This window comes from Lactuca serriola, chromosome 4 (genome assembly GCF_051521515.1).
Source record: "Lactuca serriola cultivar US96UC23 chromosome 4, Lser_US96UC23_V15, whole genome shotgun sequence".
In the NCBI taxonomy this organism is placed as follows: Eukaryota; Viridiplantae; Streptophyta; class Magnoliopsida; order Asterales; family Asteraceae; genus Lactuca; species Lactuca serriola.
This window is the reverse complement of record NC_136411.1, coordinates 135,814,286-135,821,757: the sequence shown is the minus strand read 5'-3', so window position 1 is coordinate 135,821,757 and position 7,472 is coordinate 135,814,286. Positions and strand designations below refer to the sequence as shown.

The following is a 7,472-nucleotide window of genomic DNA, read 5'->3' as shown; positions in this document are numbered from 1 at the left end:
TGAGTTTCAAGGCATTTGGACAAGTTTTAAGGCTCTAAATCCCCAATTAAGAGGAGTTTACGGCCCAAGAATGTGTCTTGGCCGTAAACTCACTTTTTTCACTTAAAATTAATGTTTTAATTGTTGTAAGTCCCTTCCATTAAGTCATTAAGCCATTACTAATGTCTAACATTGCTTAGGAGGGGGTTTTAGGGCTTAAAAACCCCATTGATAGGAGTTTACGGCCCAAGCTAGTTCCTTGGCCGTAAACTCATGTTCTTGGTCCCAAATCACAAATTAAACACAAAATTGAAGGCTAAAGAGGTTGAATAACAAGTTAGGGGTGTTACCTCTTTGATTTCAAGCCTTAATTCTTTGTTTTGGACCTTGATTTTGGGTTGAGGAGAGAGGTTGTGAGAGTTTAGTGAGAAATTGGCCAAAGGCTTCAAATGAAGTGTTAAAACTCTTTATATAGTGTTCGGGAATTGGACACGACGAAATTCTACCCGATACTGACGTTAAGTGAGGCTTTTGGTCATACCCGACCAAATTGTCGTGACTCGATATGGCCGATTCCATAATTATTCTGATCACTAAAGTGGGGTGTTAAAATGATTTCTAAATGTGTTAAGACACCCATTAAGTCATTTTAGGTCAATATAACTAATGACTTAATAAATTGGCGAAATTGGAAACGAAATTGAAAATGACGTCCGGTTGATCGGATTGGATTACAAGTTGTGGTACAAGAAGTGACATGAAATTTCGGGTTGTTACACCTAGCTTGGGAAGTGCTTTGCTATGAAGGACCTTGGTGAAGCTGCCTATATCCTAGGGATAAGGATTTTGAGATACATGAGAAAAAGACTAATTGGAATTAGTCAAAGCACCTATGTGGACAAAGATTTTGAAAATGTTCAACATGCATAACTCCAAGAAAGGTGAGTTACCTATCCAGTGTAATGCCAGACTGAGTAAAACTCAGAGTCCGAGTACAGAGGTTGAGATAGCTGAAATGTGTCGAGTACCATACACTTTAGCTATAGGCTCAATCATGTATGCTATGACTTGTACTCGTCCCGATGTTGCCTTTGCTTTGAGCATGGTCAGTAGATATCAGGGGAATCCTTGCAAGGCTCACTAGACAGCGGTAAAAAATATTCTCAAGTACCTGTGAAGGACTAAGGACTAGGTCCTTACCCTTGGTGGGAGTGATGACTTGAGAGTCGTAGGGTATAGTGATGCTAGCTTTCAGACTAACAGGGATAATTTCCGCTCTCAGTCGGGCTGGGTATTTACCCTAAATGGAGGGGCAATTACTTGGAAAAGTTCCAAGCAGGAGACAGTGGCTGATTCCACATGTGAATCAGAGTATATAGCAGCAAGTGAGGCAACAAAGGAGGTTATATGGCTAAAGAACTGCATCGGAGACCTTGGAGTTGTACAAGCTATAAAGGACCCGATGGAGATTTTCTGTGACAGCAATAGTGCGGGTGCCTTATCCAAGGAACCAAGAGATCATGGGAGATCCAAACACATTAACAGAAAATATCACTTCATTAGACATCGAATAGAAGAAGGAATCCTCGTGGCAAAGAGGGTATCATCGGATGATAACCCAGCAGATCCCCTCACGAAGGGACCGACTCGGGTTAAGCATCTCCAGCATGATCGGAGCATATGGTTGAAGGATGATATTAGTTTTAGTAGTTAGATAATCTTGAAATTTGTAAAATGTAATTGACATTTGATAATAAATAAAAGCTGTTATTTATGAGTAAAGTGTTGCTATCACTTGCCAATCGTTTACTATTATTTCTTTTTGCATGTTTTGACTTCCAGAATAATTATGTTATGTTTTATATCATATTATTCAAACTCTCCACAGTCAGTCATATGTTGGAAGTAGATACGAATCAAGACTGCCATGGGTTGGCTTGTAGAGGTCTAAGATGTTAGACAAAGCGGGGCTACAACACTCATGAGTGCTCATAAGTTCTGAGTATTGGATTCAACCCACGCTCACTTGTATCACTTCATGGAATTTATCTCGAGTGATCGTGAGACGGTAATATCATATAATTCTTCAAACCTAGAGATATGATTTGTTGCCGATGAGTTGGTTATGCATTGATTGCACGAAAACGCATTGGTAACTCGATGCTATAAACTGTGCTTTTGTGTGTAATTCAACAAGTAGTTGAGCAAACATATGAGTCGAAGTTTATCTATTCCTTCTAGGATTAGAAGCGATATCTGGGCCCTCGATGATTTTGTTCTGACCTATGTACCGGGCCCGGTCAGAACTAAACTGATGTGTTCAGTTAAGTTCTATGTCAAACAAATCGGAAATAGGGAAACAAATGTTGGACAATAAGCAAGACCATGTTCCATGTATTTGTCCGGCTGATATCTAGAACAGAGCATTATATAATTACTTATCTAAAATGGCGCTTCATAGCTCAACAGAGTTTAAAGAGCTACGATTGTTGATCGGTTCCTGAAGTCATACTTGCAACTATAGTTATCAGACATATCCAAGTGGGAGACTGTTGGATATAGTGTCTAAGTCCATAACTATATTAGGTATGTACTTGACCCGACCCGGCATGGTCCATTTGGGTTACACTTCATCCGAACAATTTGTGGATAATCTTTTGAGAATAGTATAAGTTATGATTTATTAATATATTATAAGTTCTAATATACTGATATAAAATCATATTATTTAATTAGTATTGATCTATAATTAATCTAGGATTAATTTAGAGATCAAAAGTATGACTAATTAAATATGAGCTCTTGTATTTATATAGTGTGGGCTAATACTTATTTGGAATGGGCTAGGCTTGCATGGAAAGTCCATGGATACTCCATGGATTTTTAACCCATTGATCTCATGGAAATGAAAAGACATGGGTATTAGGCTTTACATGGATGTAACCCTAATCCACCACACTATATAAAGGAGGCATTGGTTCTTGAAATCACACTAGTAGTGGTGAGTATACTAAGAGGGCCGATTTCAAGACTGTTGTGACTATTCTCTCAAGGTTCCAAAGTTTTTGGTGATTTGTAATTTCCATTTGAGGCATCCACACTATTGGTGCTAGGCTCTAAAACTCCAAGCAATCAACTACAACTACAAGATAAGTAATTCTACTAGCTTTATTTGATTCAAGTTCCCCATGCCATGCTACATAGGATAAGAACCATGGAAAAATAATTATTTGCATGTATCTTAGTCAAACATAGATCCAAGGTTTCTAGGGTTGCATGTACACCATAGGAGTGTTAGAATGCTAAAAACCCATCATAAACAACTAAACGTAAGTACATCTTCAAACTACCAGTTTACAAAATACAAAGTACAACGGTATTGTACAGTTTTCAATAAGAGCTGGTGAAGCCATGCACACTCTCAGTTACAAGTTTTTGAAATACAGAACATTGGTTTACAAATAGAATGGTTTTATGGGAATAAAACTACTTTTCACATACAACAGAAAATATGGAATTTTCTACAGTTTTCATATTCAAGATACAAAGACATCCTTTTAAACATAAAGACTTATGTACTCAATCAACTTATTATTGATACTCTCTTTTCAAATTACTTACATTCTCAGGGAAATAACAACAGGTACTCCCCGAGGTTTTTGAGAAAATGGAGCTATTATGAGTCATATCTTCTTCTTTTGTATAACTATTTTGATTTCAATATACAATAATTGAACACATGTAAATACTTATACTATTAAATACAACGGTTATTTGTACTTTGATTACTATGATGCATGTGTTGTGATACTACAAATGAAGTCCTCCACCCCCAGACGTTTATGTCTTCTGGTTTGGGGGTGTGACACCGTTCGAATATACCGTTCGCGCAGCAAGTCAAGTTTTAGCACAGAGGCTTGGGATGAATACAGTTCACCTATCACTATTAAGTGTATACGCGAGGGTGGTATATAATTATGATTATGTGGACTTAGGATGCGTGTTTCCGCCCTATCTACTGTTCCTTGTTTGGTTGTGGACTTGGAGCAGAGTCGCACATCCGACGGTCTTAACAACCATAATTTGATACAACTTGTATATACGAAGTAATGGTAGATGAAACAAGTATAAATCTTACCATGAAATTCATGATAGAGCTTCCCAGCACTACGAGTGGACATACTACCCTTCGGAGGATTGTAGACAAGTAAACCGAACCCATACGCTCCCTACGGATTAGCACATCATATATAATAGTGAAGATCTGCAAGAACGCTAAGCGAGGATCAGAATCCACTCGAGATCGATGAGACGAAACGAAACAGAAGTAAAAACATCTTTCCTCAACCCCTGAATTCGCACTCAGAAATCCAATTTTGGGACGAAATTCCATCTAACGGTGGGATGATGTCACAACCCGAAATTTCTGTCTGGTAAACAAAAACACAACAACCAAAGGTCAAACTTATAAGTTTTTAAGCCTAGTATAAGTTAGGGTTTTGTGTTAGGGAGTGAACCACTAAGGAAAACGAGGTCGCCCGTGAACCAAATCAAGTAAGGTTCACAGCCGCAACCCACGTTCACAGCCATGAACTATCCCCCATATATATGAGTTTACTTCATTTTTCTTTCATTCTTCTTATTCTGGCTATGATCTCTTCCATTCTCTCTCAAGTATCATCCTCAAGAACACACTTTTCTTCCCATAAACCTCCCTTTTCTTTTGTATCTTCTTGGAATACAACAAAGGGTCTTCAAACACTTGCCAAACAATAAGATCTTCAAGTCTTCTTCACGTGTTTGGGCCGTGAACCCTTCATAGGGTCGTGATCCTTCATCAAGGCCGTGAACCCTTCATGTTTGGGCCGTGAACACCCAAGTGTTCTTGGGCCGCGATCACTCCATAGGGCCGTGAACTCCATTTCAGCCTCCTAACTTGCTTCTAATACTCTTTTGGTGAGCTGTTCTTGCATCCTAGGTTGTTTCCTAAACACATTTGTAGTTATATTCACTAACTATATACATATATGTGTGATAATATGCTAACTAGGACCCGTTTGTGCTCGGGACTTCTCTAGTGAATCAAACGCCTTTACTTTAGTCTTCAATCGAATCACTCACTCAAGGTGAGTTCATACCCCTACGTTTTTTATGTTTTTCAATGTTTTACGGGGACGTCGAACCCTATAATGGGGGGTGAAAGTGGGTTAGATCTGATCCCACATCGGCTGGGAAAGAGAACTAAGCATTCCTTATAAGGGGTGTGGATACCTTCCCTATAACAACGCGTTTTAAAGTCATGAGGGCAGCAGATCCCATAAGAACTCTGCAGTTAAGCGTGCTCGGGCGGGAGTAGTACCAGGATGGGTGACCCCCTGGGAAGTCCTCGTGCCGAGTGGCCCAAAGCGGACAATATTGTGATACGTGCCAGAGGGGGATGTTACAGCACTTGTCCTACTGCCTGATTGACCTCAATATATATGAGTTATATATACGTAGGGAATGAAAAGTATTTATGTAAAGCTTTAAACCCTTTTGTAACACGTCGAGCAGAAGGTGTTTTTCCTCAACTTGTTCATTATGTTATACAAACTGTTTAATTGCTAGGCTTTTCACTACTTTCAGAACATGCAAGTAAACTATAATAGGTAAAGTTTAGTGAACACTCAAACTATTTTACTAATCCATGGTTATCATACTACAAGGATTATTTAACTATAATTATTTTACACAAGATAACATATACAATTGCAAGTACAAAAGAACACTAATATTTTCTACACATCTAGTTGTACAAGATTATAAGACACTATTTAGTTCTACCTATTAGGGTATAGCTTAACGTCCTATCATTAATAACCAGAGTCTCATGGAGGGAGAGTGTGAATTTGTGTATAGATCTATACGGGACTGACAATCCCGCACCTTGCTGTTAGCTACAGTGGGACCGGCAGGTCTACAGGTGAAAAATGTCATAACTTTTCGACGCCACAGTACATCGTGTATTTCTCTAGTCAGATCAAGTATGGTTATTGGAAACTCACAATGGTATTAACTAAGGTCTCTAAATAACTATATTTCATTACTTCTAGAGTTTTCACAAACACAAGGGCACTACACTATGCTAGTACATGAACAAACATTTAAAGGTATCTATAATGCTAATTCTATGATTTCTTGGCTTATATGTCAGGTTCATATGTGAGTAGGGTCCGATAGACAGTAGAATGTGTGCTTTTCACTTCATTTCATGTTCCATGTTTGGTTGTAGGCTTAGAGTAGATGCACACAATCTACTATCTAATCGGTCTTGGTTACATATAATTCATATACTCTAAGTAAATCGTAGGAGGAATCAGGTATAGATCAGGTTAATACATATACAAGAACAAAAGGAACATACATATACATATACAAGAATACTACATTATTTTCTAGTACAAAATGTACTTTTGGAAAGAACGATTCACTAGGTGCATACATATACAAAAAATTGCATTTAAATACAACAGTACTACATTGTTTTCTATGTTTAAATGAAGGTATCACTCAAAAAGGACCAACACTATTAACTTTGTCATTACCTAGGGCATACACCAAGATTATATACAATGTACATTAGACAAACAGTGGGATGTGTGGATTTCGCCTCATTTCCTGTTCCTTGTTTGGTTGTGGGCTTAGGGCAGAACCACACAATCGACTGTTTGCGTGATCTGTAGTGTATATAACTTGTATACACTAGGTTACTATAGAAGGAACTATTATGGGTCACAATTTCTTACATTTTATTACATCAAAAAATATTGGATTTTATGGAGGATCAAACTAAGGTTTTCAAGGAACATACTAAGGTTTTTAAAGAACAAAGATTATATCTTCTATAACAAAATACTTATGAACTCAACAACTCAAATGTTGATACATTTTCAAAATCACTTACATTCTTAGGAAACTATTAGATAGGTGCGACCAGGGATTCTTGTCTTTATTTTGCTATTTACTTTTGATGTTAATCATATGTGATTAAAGACTACATTAGAAGTACCCCCATCTTCTCCCTCGTTCTTAAAGACTACATTAGAACAAATTTTGGGACGAAAATCCCTCTAACAAGGGGATGATGTAACTACCAGCAAGTTAGGGTTAAGATTTAGACTTCTTGTACGAAATCTTTCCTTCTATGGAGCCCTACTTCATCAAGATAGCACAATTCAAACCACCAAGCTATTTTGGATCATACGTTCTAACAATGGGATTCAAGCAGAAACAACCTCGTTCAAGTCCAAAACTCGATCGAATAAACCAAGTCCAATCCTTTTTGGGCCTTAACCCATAAATTCTCGACCCAAAACCCTTATTGGACCAAGATTTCTTTATTGGGCCCTAATGGGATGATAACTTCTTAAATTGGTCTTTTGGGCCAAAAACCCATATTTGCGCCCTAATGGGCCGAAAACTTCTATTGGGCCAAAAACCTTTTATTGAGCATT

The 7,472-nt window shown here is 37.8% G+C and overlaps 1 pseudogene; it reads left to right on the top strand.

The window, feature by feature from the left end:
- Nucleotides 1-5,261: 5,261 nt before the first annotated feature.
- Nucleotides 5,262-5,379, top strand: LOC145049181 (5S ribosomal RNA; annotated as a pseudogene).
- Nucleotides 5,380-7,472: the final 2,093 nt, after the last annotated feature.